General features: G+C 44.2%; 1 long non-coding RNA gene across 2 annotated transcripts in view; it reads right to left on the bottom strand.

The window, feature by feature from the left end:
- Positions 1 to 4,007: 4,007 nt before the first annotated feature.
- The window catches only part of LOC120612258 (uncharacterized), a 19,262-nt gene continuing 10,646 nt past the window's right edge, over positions 4,008 to 12,623 (bottom strand). The window contains exons 1-4 of one of the 2 annotated variants that reach the window (XR_005655424.1): positions 9,720 to 9,732; positions 8,330 to 8,332; positions 5,150 to 5,309; positions 4,008 to 4,019 (exon numbers count right to left, since the gene is read on the bottom strand). This is a non-coding gene — a long non-coding RNA (uncharacterized LOC120612258). Of the gene's footprint in view, positions 4,020 to 5,149; positions 5,310 to 8,329; positions 8,333 to 9,719; positions 9,733 to 12,623 lie in introns of those variants that run through there. The other variant, XR_005655423.1, reaches the window with a different exon arrangement.

Here is a 12,623-nt window from a genome sequence, read left to right as displayed (position 1 = left end):
AGAGTGTTCATCCTACATTTGGCCTCCTTGATTTGACCCCTACACCGTCTAGTGCGATGGGGTGCCCAGTGGGATTGGACCCCCAAGACAGAACCTTTAAGCCTACAAAGCAAGCTGTAGATCCAGCCCTCCCATTCTTGCTTATGGTGCACGTGGATGATACAGGGTTTGGATGGGGCTTGTGGCAGAAGCACGTTCCTGGAAGGTATTGATAGGTTTCTGGTCCCAATTGTGGAAAAGCGAGGAAGTGTGGTATTCTCTGATAGAGAAGCAACTGGCTGCCATATATGCAGCCCTGTTAGCTAGTGAGGCCATCGCTGGCCATAATCCTGTAACTGTACAGTCCATGTAACCCATGGAGGGGTGGCTGTGGTCTTAGGGAAGACTCCCTGTACAAGAATTGCACAGACCCCTATGCTGTCTAAGTAGAGCTCCTGGTGGAACCTGCTGAGATAGGTGACATACCGAGTCCCTATGTAGAGGGTCGAACTCTTACCCCTGAGGATGCCTGGTATGCAAATGGCTCATACCATGGACAGGTAACAAAATGATGGGGGCTATCGCTGATGCGGGCACAAGCAACAATTGCCATGTCACAATGCCCCTGGTGTGCTGAGCAGCACCCAGAGAGATGGCGAGTAAAGAGTACCCCGGGAGTGATTCCACTGTGGGGCTAAGCCGCTCCAGGAGTGGCAAGTGGATTATGGGCCCAAGGTAGCGTCCTCCAGACCAGATCCTGAGCTACGACCCTATAGAGGTGGAGTGTGGGTCCCAGGTCTGGCTGTGATCCAGGCTAACGACTAGTAACAGGACCCCAGATTTAGAATGTGACATTAGTGTAATAGGGTGCCTGTGCCTAAAATACGTAAACATACTTCAGCTTATTGTATCACGCATGTGTGGCTGAATGCCAATATTGTACTCTGCTATGTGTGGAGCCATGTGGTTCCCTGGGGAGCAGAAGGGGAGCACAAGAAGAATTACAACAGAAGCGCACTTCCCGCTCTAAAGTTGGTGCCTGCCGTTTCATTCGCACGTCAGCCCCTTGTGCATTCTTTCAACTGGGCGTCTCACCACCGACACCTTCCCTTCTTGATTAGCTTGGCACTGACGTGTATTAAATTTGGTTATTTTCTCTTGCTAATCTGTCTCATGTCTATTTGATTATTAGACCAGCCAGAAGAACTTTGAAGGTAGAAGAAAATTTGTTCTTCCCCCACAGGGTCCACTGAGATAACATGCTGAAAATGGGGATTAAGTCTGCATTTGGAATATTGAACTCTCCAGTCCCCTTCCTTGGCTCATTTCCCAAAACACCGACAGCCAGGTTTACACACTCCAAGCAGGAGATTAGAAGATTCTGATTTGGGAAACTGAACTCAGAGAATTAAAGCAGAGCGTCAAATTACGTAGGGTCTTGTAAGATCATATTAGGGTTTTGGATTTTAGCCTGAGGGCCAGAAAGCAATTCATGTGTCTACTTAAGAAACATCCAAACCTATAGAGAATTTTAATGAGTTAATCTGAGCCAAATTGACAATTGCTGGGAAGCAAAATCTCAATGGATTAAGAAAACTCTGGAGAATGGCAGCTTTGCAGCTTACTTTATACATTAGAATCAAAGGAGCAGACATAAGGAGGGTTACGTGATATCTGTTGGTGGTAGACTAGGGAGGCGAGAGAAAGCAAAGCGGGGGAGGCGCAGGCAGAATCTCTGGGGTTGGATAAAAAGTAAAATGGAGAGACACACACTTCTTTTACATTGGTAGGTACAGGAGAGTTAATAATTAACATTTATACCACATAGAGATGGTATGCAGGGGAAAAGATAAGAATGGAGTTCTGCGGTCTCCTTCTCTGGTGCAGTGGGTTGTGCCCTAAGGGGTCTGGAAAAAAATGGATTACTCTGACATTCTAAGGGTATGTTATTTTAGATGCAGAAAGACAATAAATGGGCTCATTTAAGGTAATGATTGACCTTTATCAAGAAAACTACAGGCCCAGGATGTGACTATCCTCCATGACCTGCTTTTAGTTAGGAATTTTTACATTCAAATCATCCTATGTGGTTACTTTCAGTCTCAGAGTTTGTAGGGTCCACCATGCTGGCCTCCCCTGAGTTTGCCAGGTTTAGTGTGTGGCCTTTTTGTTCATTCACACAAGGGTTTTAAGCAGGAAGAAAACAAGATCAAGTTTGTATTAAAAAAAAAAAGATTAAAAAGGAGCTAGTGTGGATTCTTAAAGACAGAGGGCTCTGGAACATGTACTGGCCAATTTTAATCATGTTAAAATAAAATTGCTTACCTTCCCTTTCCATCTTTCCTTCCAAGCTTGGAGGAGTCTATGGCAGTGAAAAGGGTTGCCACATGGAGACATATGAGTGGTATTGTTACCTGTGCTCAGGTTCATGAGTTCCACAAGATAGAAATTGAGAGGAAACCCCAGAAAAATTTCTTGACAGATTTTATTAAGCTTATGCTTGAGCACAAGGGAGACAGCACAGAGGAAAGGAAAGTCTTCTGAACTGGCTCGTGACTTGGCTGCTTTTATAAGCTGGGCATCAAACAGGCTTTTGGAAAAGGTGGCCTTTTTGAAAGTGGAGGGCTTTCTTTACTGGTTACATTGCTTGGTAACCATGTTCGGCTTGCGCTTTGGGGCAAGATGGCAGACTGCTCATTATCGCCACTCCCAGGAAGGTTGCATAGCACTCAAACCTTGATCAATTGTGCATGAGGAATAGTGGTTTGGTTTCAACATCTGTATGGGAGTAAACAGAAGGGAGATAAAATCAGCTACTTCTGTATTTTTGTATACAGTGTGAGGGGTGGTGACATTCCTTTGGCCCCATCTAAGTTGTAACCCTGTAAATTTTCACTTCTTTAAAATGACTTTCTCTTCTCTTTCTCCTTTATTCAAACTGTATTTGGGCTCACTTGCTTCTTTTCTTATTCTTCTACTTACTGCACGACCACTCCCTTAATCATTAAGCCCTTAGGTCAGCATCAAACAGTCTTGGTAATGAAACCTCAGGTCTATTGACCACAGAAAGAGTTTTCGTCAAACTAAAGATAACATCTTGCAGCTCCAGAACCATGAAGGTGAAAAGACCCTACCTGGCATCCCCTTGAAACCAGACAGAATGACACCATGACTGATATCAGGACCTGATGCAATAATCAACTGCCTCCTACCCTAGCACTGGCCAATCAACAGAGCCCACAACCCAAACTCCCTAAGCTACCATGACTAATGAGTTTTCCTCTATATAATATATCCCCTAGAGGCCATCGGGGAGCTAGGTCTTTGAGTGCTAGCTTACCTGCATCTCTGGGCTTAACACCATTTCCTTAAATAAACCTCTACTTTCTTTGCTGCAAACTCTTGTTCATGTCTCCTTTGGCTTTAATGTGTGCAAGTAAAATGAACCCTTTGAGTTCCGTAACAAAGTCCCTATGCTGTCTCAGTATGCCTGCTGGTGCCTGGAGATGTAGAATGCTAGAGTGCCAGATAGGAGGTGCTATACTGAGGGATGTCAATAGCATGCTCACTGGCACCCAAGGACAGGGGATGGTAAGTGAGGTAAGAGAGAAGCACAGAGATATGTTGGAGGTGTGCCTGTTGGTGCCCAAACATATAGGATGTTACATGGAAATACATTGGTGATGTGCCTGCTAATGTTGTGGATTTTGGCCTGTGTACCCAGAAGAACCAAGCGGCACTCAGCGAACTAAGAATCAAAGGTTTATCTATGCCGGTGGGCTCAGAGGAGTCACTCTCCAGAGTCTGAGCCCTGAACAAAGGCAGGCAGGTAGATTTATACATTGATTACTTCCGCATACTTGGCGGTCTTTTGTGTCACGCATGTGGGAAAGGTAGGGTTCCAGGGAGAGGTTGGAAAAATTCCAACAGGACAGGGTAGCCATCTTAGATTTCTTTACATTTCCCATATCATTCCCCCCTTTTGATGCCCGTCTAAATTCTTTATAGGGCATCACCTTTTTGACTACCTTCCTGATCTCCTTCTTGGTCTCCCTGGACCAGGGACCGATATTTCTATTGCATAAAGATCTTTGCTGTAGTCTTGTTGTGACCGAAATAACCAGGCCCAACTCGAGTGCTCTAATCCAAGAGACAGTTTATTAGCTGGCGGCTGTCCTTGCCAAGGAGCAGCCCCGAGGCGCAGGGGCACAAAGGTTTTAAGCCCTCGATTCCATCCCCCACATCCTTAATTTTTACACAAAAGACTATATCTCCTCCATTCATTAACTGATAACTAAGAGGTGGGTAAGCAAGCAGGGGTACAGAAGCAGAATGCATCATTGTTAAAATATTTTGTACCTATAGGCAGTGATCCGGCCAGTAAATCCCTCTAGTTAATAAATTTTTAGCAGATAACTAACTAGAAGTGAGACATGGCGGTTAGCACGTACCATGTCTTATCCTTAACCTATTGTTTCTAAAGGTGAGGTCACTACAGTCTTTCTCTCCACTGTAACTTCTATAAGGGAGGTAATTGTCCAAACAAGAGGCAATAGGCAAGGCAGAAGTAGGTAGGTACCAAGGAGTAGTACTCTAACTAAAGTCTTAAAGCCTCCGAAAGTGGAGAACTAACCTCTAAAGAGGTTATTGGGGTCCCATCCATGCCATGTTTGTACGGGCACATGTGCCAGTCCTGTCATCTATTTGACAAAATCTTCAACTGCCCAGCCCTGATCTTCTCTGCACACAATAGTCGGTGAGATTGAATTTCCCAAATACACCTCCTGCTGCTGCTAATAGATCATCTGGTGCCAACCTGTTCTGGTAGATGGCATTTCTCATCTGAGTTTCTTGATGTGCCAGGAGGGTCAGGGCTCTCCTACTTTTATTACTAACTGCCTGCAGTCGGATAATTCGATTTAACATGTAAATAGGGGTACGGTATCCTCAAGACCTCTTTTGCCCAAGTGGCAGGTCTATAGTATTGGATCATGTGTTCTGGGGGCCATTCATTATCCTTCCAGGCCGCTATTTGGAGTTCCCTTTTTACCTGCTGTAATAGAGACGGGATCTTGCTATGTTGCCCAGGCCAGGAGTGCTGTGACTATTCATAGGCACGATCCTACTACTACTGATCAGCCCAGGAGTTTTGACCTGCTCCATTTCTGACCTGGGCCGGTTCACCCCTCCTTAGGCAACCTGGTGGTCCCCCGCCCCCGGGAGGTCACCATATTGATGCCAAACTTAGTGTGGACATCTGATCGGCATAGCGCACTACAGCCCAGAACTCCTGGGCTCAAGCGATCCTCCTGCCTCAGCCTCCCAAGTAGCTGGGACTACAGGTGTGCACCACCGTGCCTGGCAAGGACTTTTGGGACCGGGTGACCAAGCAATTCCCGTTTTCAGAAGTAGGAGGAAGGCTTTATCATGCCAATTATACAGCTTCCTTCCCGATTTTGGGGAGGCGATTGTAGGCTGTGTTTCTGCAAATCTAGTCAAGCCTATGTGGGGCCACCCAGTTTCAGACCTTGCGTGGGTGGGAATCAGTTCAGTAGCTTCTCAATCTTTTCCCAGCTTTAACTATTTACAGTTCCTCCCTCTGGAAGCCAGGGACAAGTTTCCTATATGAGATCTAAAATTGCTGAATCTGGTGAGTGTGCACACCATATTCCATAGCCCTAAATATAACTTTAAGCTCTGTACAAAAACATTGCGGTCCTTTGACCCTTGTTGTCCTGTTTTACTCCTGGTTATTGTAAAAGTGGAAATTCTTCAGTTACGGGAACTATTTACAGTTCCTAGGCACCAGCCCCCAGGAAGAGCAGTAACTCAGTTACAGGGAGGTGATATCTCCAGGCGCCCATCCCAGGAGAAGCACAACATTCCAAGGTGCAGATGACAAAACTGTCTGCTAGGCCCTGTTTGATCTGAGAAGTTCCCTGGATACATTTATCTTTGTACAAAACGGCTAACTTCTGCTTCTTGTAATCTGCTTATTCAAGGATGTAGTTGGAGGCTTTATAAGCTGCCTCCTCTGGAAGCTCGGGGCTGATCTCTTCTAACCCTGTGTGGTAGAGAATCAGTCGCTGGCCAGGCTCATAATTAATCTCAATTGGCTCCGTGGGTCTTAGAATCGTAAGCGCCATAACAGTTATGACAGTCTATTCCTTAAATTTAACAAGCATGCTTTCTTGAATTCTACAGGCTGTGATTTGTATTTTCTCTTCCTTTCTCTTGTGTATTCTTTTCCTGAGGAAGTCTACTCACCTTACCTCATTTACACGTTTTCCCGTACTCAGGTCCCTGATTCAAAGGCCACTTGTCGCGTCCAGCAAGTGGTAAATCCTGCCACTTGGAAAATATATCTGAAAAGTACTGCTATTCACGGTAGCTACAGAAAACTGAGGTAGTGGACATTCTCTGACCTCTTTTGGTAACATAGATACATATTCACAGTTCTTTGCACCAATTTCCTCCCTAAAGTCCAATTATAAGGAGTCCCACGATAAAATTTCTCAAGCTTCTGTCGTGCGTAGACTGACCAGCTTCCGGGGGTGGCCAGAGCAGGGCTGACGATCTCAGGTAGATTTTCTGCTGCCTCCGGAACGTGATCCAGAAAGGCTGATCAAGAAAATGTTCTGCAGTCTAAGTTTCCCAGTTCTCTGGAGATGCTGTTTTCTTTACCCAGGTGCGGTGGATTCACAGAGTAATACCTGTAACTTTAATGGCGGTGAGAGTTGCTAATATAACAATGTGAGAGCCTGTTTAGTTTGGCTGGAATGGCTCCTTTTTCTAATCCTTAACCTATATTTCTTCTCCTCTGACTAAAAGGGGTGCGGGGACCTAATTCCCTAGAAGCATGGGGGCTCTTTCTAAAGTTTAATTTATCTTTTAAATGGGAATTATATTACAATAGTTAGGAAAATAAGCCAATTATGATCTGAGTCTTCTGACTATGACTCTAAATTTATTACAAATACCTGTGTATAAATCTTTTGCAGAAAGTTAATTCTGCCAGCCAGATCCTAACACAGAACTTACTAAATTTCTTTCTCTACTGACTGAATACCCTTAAATCTCTATTTTTTCTAAATCTCTGCTAACATAGTTGCAGTTACGCCCTTCTCCCAATTTTGTGCTGGGGCGGGTGGGGAAGAGAGTCTCACAAAAAGGATTTTGTAAGGGGAGAAGCCTAAAGACCTTGGGGTGCATGATGGATTACAGTGAACCTGTTCTGAGATAGGATGACCTCAGTGTCTTTGCAGGCAGACATAGAAACCCCTTAACTAATTTTCCTGCTTAACTCCTTTCTAAGAGCCATGAACCCCCTTATTATTAGTATGGATGTTGAGGGACAGGAGATCTCTTCTTCCGTATCTGCTTCCTGCTGAGAAGGGTCGTAGTCCCTGCCTACTGGGGTTTCATGGAGCTCTTTCCCTTTCTGCCTTAGTCAGGATGGGGTCTTGGGTTTCCTGCTGAAGTGCAGCCTTAGTCCCGAGACAAGGAAAAGATTTAAAATGATTATTTAAATTATATATCTATTAATTTACCTATTAAACAAGTAAAGGAAAACAGGCTTGGTTAATATATTTCTTAAAGAGTAAAAAGATCTTTGGCCTAAAGTCCCCTCCCACTCAGACTTTAAGGGCCCTGCCTGTCTTAACACCATTTCTTAACAATGGGCTGATGACCCTTATCCATAACCAGAGGATCTAAGTTACCAGTTTCGGGCAATTATCAGGATTTGAGGGAGAGGAACTTTTTTTCCTAAAGAGAGGAGGGAAGAAAACTAAACTAGATTTACTAAAAAAGATTAACTCTGCAAGAGATGTCCTATTTCATTTCCTCCCTCTTTTGATGGGTCTCATGTCTGAGACAAGCTTAAGATGAAGTTGATTGCTTTGTTGTTGTAAGAAAATTCTTCCCTTGGTTTTGGCTTTAACATAAGAATAAATAGTTCTTCTATTAATAAGAAACTATCTAGTGAGTAATTTGCATAACTTACAGAAGTAGTGGAGCTGTAGTTCAATGTCATATTATCTGAGATGTTAAAACATTAGTTAGCACACTTAGTAAATGTTACACATTTTCTGCTGGTGTTATAGTAGACACTTTAAAGAAAGCATAGCCTTATCCTTCCTGAGTTTCGGGTGGGCCCTTTCTGTCTGCCTCGAGGGCCGACTTTTAACAGATTGCTGGGAGGTAGTTGGCCTGCTAGTAGGAAACCCTGACATAGAGGTGGATTGTCTACGAATGGTTTAGCCTTAGGTTCCCTACAAACGTGCACTGTGTGGTGGGCAAGGGGGCTGCTCCCCTTTTAGGCTGTGTCCTAGTTTCTCAGACAAGGCACTTTCTGCACAGGACCCTCATCCTGATGTGTGGCAGAGAACTTCATTGCTAATCCTGGTCTCACAATGGGAAAGGAAATTTACATCAGGCTGACTGTTTATTCCTGTCACTGTGCAGTTAGCATTGGAAAGAAAGACCTATGGAAAGGGTCAGGACAGAGTAGGCAGCTCTTGTATCTAGTAAAAATTCAGTTATTTTCTTTTTGCCATGTCGAGGGTGACCTGAAGTTCTATTGTTTTGATCCTGGGGGATTTTTCTAGGACTGGAGCTTGCAAGTGCTTGGACCTCCATTGTTGGAGAAGAGAGCAACCCCTTCATGAGAGGCTTGCTATGTGGGGCGAGGGCTTATGAGGTCCACCCCTCCCCAGCTTCCCAGGGCTGAATGGCCACTTGCCCTTTCAGCGCCCTTCCTTTTGCACTTTGCACATTGATTATGTCTCAGTCCCGACAATGCCGCTCATGGCCAATCAAGATTGAGGCCTTCCAGGCCTGCAAGGTTTTTACTGCCTAAGGTCACCTCGAGATGGTCCCTGTATTATGGCAGCTAAAATTGGCACCCTTTTGTACTTTGATTCCTTCTCTGCCCAATCCCAGTTATTGGGCATCTTAAAGACCTCTGACACCAAGGCAGTCTGCAGGGTTTAATGTACTTACAGTTTTGAGATGGACTCGTGGTTTTCACACAGCAGTCCCTGATAATAAGTTATTCTGGCGTTGGTCAGCTGCTTATGTTCTTGACTATTCATTAATGGAATTATGGTATGGGAAACCTTTACATTAAAACCTAGCACTCAGAACTGACAGTTTAGCTGTTCCTCGAAACTTACTGACTCCTTTTTGATGTTTGGCTACGGCTACGGTGTTGAGTATACAAATCATTGATTGGCCCCCCTACTTCTATTGCGACTGTTCCTAGTCTGATTGCCCTTTGGCCGTCTTCTTTGACGACTGGCTCAGGTTGATGTCTTAAATTCTCTGGCCCTTTTGGACTTACAGTTTCCCTGCGACGAGGGCACTCATTCTTCCAATGGCCGATCTCTCTACAGAAGGCACACTGATTACGGCAAAATTTCCTTTTGGTTTCTTTCTGTCGTGTGGGAGCAGCCGTCTGTTGCACTAGACCTAGGTTCCCTAATGCAGCTGCCAACAGGGACACCTTCTGCTTTCCCCGTTTGTCAGTTACCTCCTGGTATAACTCTGCTGTTTTTGACACATTTGTTGACTTCCTAGCCCCAGCCGTTACCTCTAATTTAGACTTTTCACGATGTTTTCCCTATAGTGGGGATCTCACGAGCTTTCTAACAAAAGGGACAGGAATCATTCTAGCCTGGCCATCTTGTTTCCAGGCACTCCACTGCTGTTCTTCGGGCTTTTCTATTATCAAGTCGAACTTGAATGAGACGGGAGGCATGGTGTTGGGCCGGGACTCTGGGGCAGTAGGGGGCGGCAAAGGCACTGATGGTAGAGGCCTGTCTGGCAATTGATAGTAAAGTGGCCTCGTGGGGACTGACAGAGCTACTGGGATGTACAGTGGTCATTAGACAGACTCTTACTTAGGGCTCCTAGGTGAATTAATTTTGTTGGCGTCTCTTTGTCCTTTTTCCTAGCCAGGAGGGCCACAAATACCCTATTCTGTCCCTGCCTATTTGTGCTGAACCAGACCCAAGGGACCACTATAGTAGCTGTCTGCAGCCATGTGTCTATGTATGGAACTTGGTCTAGATATCCTGGGGTCCCTGTCACTACCCGATACAATGCTCTCACTGTGTGGAGGTCTAAAGTCCATTCCGAGGGCCAACCTACCCCTAAAGCGGGCCATTTGACTCAGCATGACCCTATATTCCTCAGAGAAACCCTTCTTAAAATTTTCCAACATACTATCTAAAGACAGTTGGCTTAGTGGAACTCCTCCTACATTTGCAGGGAGCTTCCTTTGAGAAGTAGGCACAGAGGCCAGTATTAATATATTTTCTAAAGTCTTAGAAACCTAGTTAAAGCAATGCAAAACACTAAAATTATTTCAAAGAAATACAGAATCCTAGTTTTTTTCCCAGAAAACCTTTCCAAAACATTTGCATTAGACCAATAGTCTAAAGAACATTAAAAACAATTCCTTTTTCTTTTTTTTTCACATCGGCTTGGTCTTGGCATTTAAATTTCCAACCTCATTTCACTTTATTACATAAAATTTCCCCTCAGAATTTCTTCACAAACTTCCTACACCTTCCCCTCACAAGATTTCCTCTCAAGATTTCCCTTCACAGACCTTCTACTACTTCCACAACCCTTCTTTCACACTTTATTCTTTCAGTTTGCCTCTTTTCATTCGTTCAGTAATAATCACCTCTGAGGCAAATACTTTTCTTGAAATTCTTTAACATAGTTTCAAGGACCGTTGCCTTACTCTGACCTGACCCCATGTTTCCCACAGTGTCAGTACCGCAAAAACAGACAAAGGGTGGGGTGTCCCTTTTCAGAGACCACTCAGATGCCCACCTGGCTGCGTCTCTCTTGAGACTGAACATATATACTCAGAGAGATGGAGATATATGTGTGTGTGTATGTATGTATATCCATACATATACTTCCTAGCTCTGTCTGTAAGGGGGTCTAGAAGCAATGACAGCCTATTAGCAACAAGTACACCAAGAGCCCAGATCATGGTTTCTGTATATCACACTCCACTAAAAGAAGTGCTCAAAGAATAATGGGAACATGTCAAGAGGACACAGACACCACCTTGAAAGGGGCTCCCAATGGTCAAATTTGGAACAATTTGAGCACTGAAATGATAGCAATGTGTTACTACCAAGTATATAAAATAAAAATCCATGAGTCCATATTGATATAAACAAATAAATGAATATATAAATAGGGGATGAGGCAGACTGTATTTTACAAAGATGCCCAGCATAATATAGTCTATCCTACATGCTGTTCTTACAATGTGATGTTAACTGTCTTCCCATGAATGGTGTCTCTTGAGCCTGCGGCTAAAGTTGCCTTTAGCTAAGAACAATCTGCCTACCACTGAGGCTTATCTTGGAGTAGCTCTTTCTATCTTGGGGAACCTCCACATCCTTCAGCTGTACTTGGTTTAAGCTTCCCATCTTTAGCTGGGATGGAGGAAGGGATCTGAGGACTAACTGCTCCTTATAAAAATGTTCCATTGTTGCGGGATTCTCAAACAGAGAGACAGGACACTGAGGCTATAAGCAGGAAGTAGCATTTATTGATGCCGGAAGCAGCGTTTATTGATGCCGGAAGCAGCATTTATTGATGCCGGCACCAGCTCAGCAGATTCTTATCCAAAGGCTGAGCCTGCATTGTAACATGGCGGGCAGTTTTATATCATCTTGTACTTCTGCATTCCTACACAGCTATAGATATTCCATATAAGGAAGGAGAACCTTGATTGACTGCCAAACTATAAGGAAACATGCTTAATCATTTAAGTGAGTTTTCGGACTGCCGCATCAGCGGGAGAGTCCTGGGAAGGGGGTGCAGTTAGGAACTAGCTCCTTGAAGCAGGAAATGGTCAGGCAGGGTCAGGCTGCCACAAAATCAATCATCCTGATTTCAACTCTGTACCAAAATTCCCACTTTCAGAGATTTCTGAGACTTTGAGGGTTTACAGTACAAACAGCTTCCTTAGGTTTCAGCTTTCTCTAGTCTGCTAAGTCAGTTACTACTCGTTTATCCATTTTCTAGTTTCCATATTTTGTGGGGGGTGGGTGGATGGGTGGAAGTGTGTTTCCATTACTTGTTATAGCCTCTCTTCCTGTTTTCTTGGTCCCCATGGTGTTTGACCTTTTAATTACTTTATTGTCTTTGTCATAGGGTCTCAGGAAGTGCACATGTTCAATTTGCCAGATTTAACGGGAAGTGGAGTTATTTTAAATGGGAAATATCCTGGCTTCTTTTAAAGCAGATCCCATGAACAAAAATTGGATTTCAGTGAATGTAGGGGTTCAGAAACGAGTCCCTCCAAGATGTGCTGCTGTGGTATGCAGATTATTTTGAGCTAAAGGTAATGTAGGGAGGAGGCAAGATAATTAAAATGTTAATCAAGCTACATTCAGAGACTGCAATATGCTGATCAGCCCTGCAGCCAGGCAGGGAGGACACCTTCAAAACAGGAAGATTTCTGCTGGGATTGCTTAGAACTCATTTCCCCACTTGAGTGGAAGGGGAAACAAGAACAACAGAGTCTTTAAGTGGCTGCCCTATACAAATAAAATAGTCTATTTCCTATGGCTAAAACCATGGGGAACCTATGGATTAAAGGCTGGGAA

The sequence above is a fragment of the Pteropus medius genome, unplaced genomic scaffold (genome assembly GCF_902729225.1).
Source record: "Pteropus medius unplaced genomic scaffold, Ma_sr-lr_union100, whole genome shotgun sequence".
Classification (NCBI taxonomy): domain Eukaryota; kingdom Metazoa; phylum Chordata; class Mammalia; order Chiroptera; family Pteropodidae; genus Pteropus; species Pteropus medius.
The sequence above is the reverse complement of the archived record's forward strand: the minus strand, read 5'-3'. Positions and strand labels throughout refer to the sequence as shown.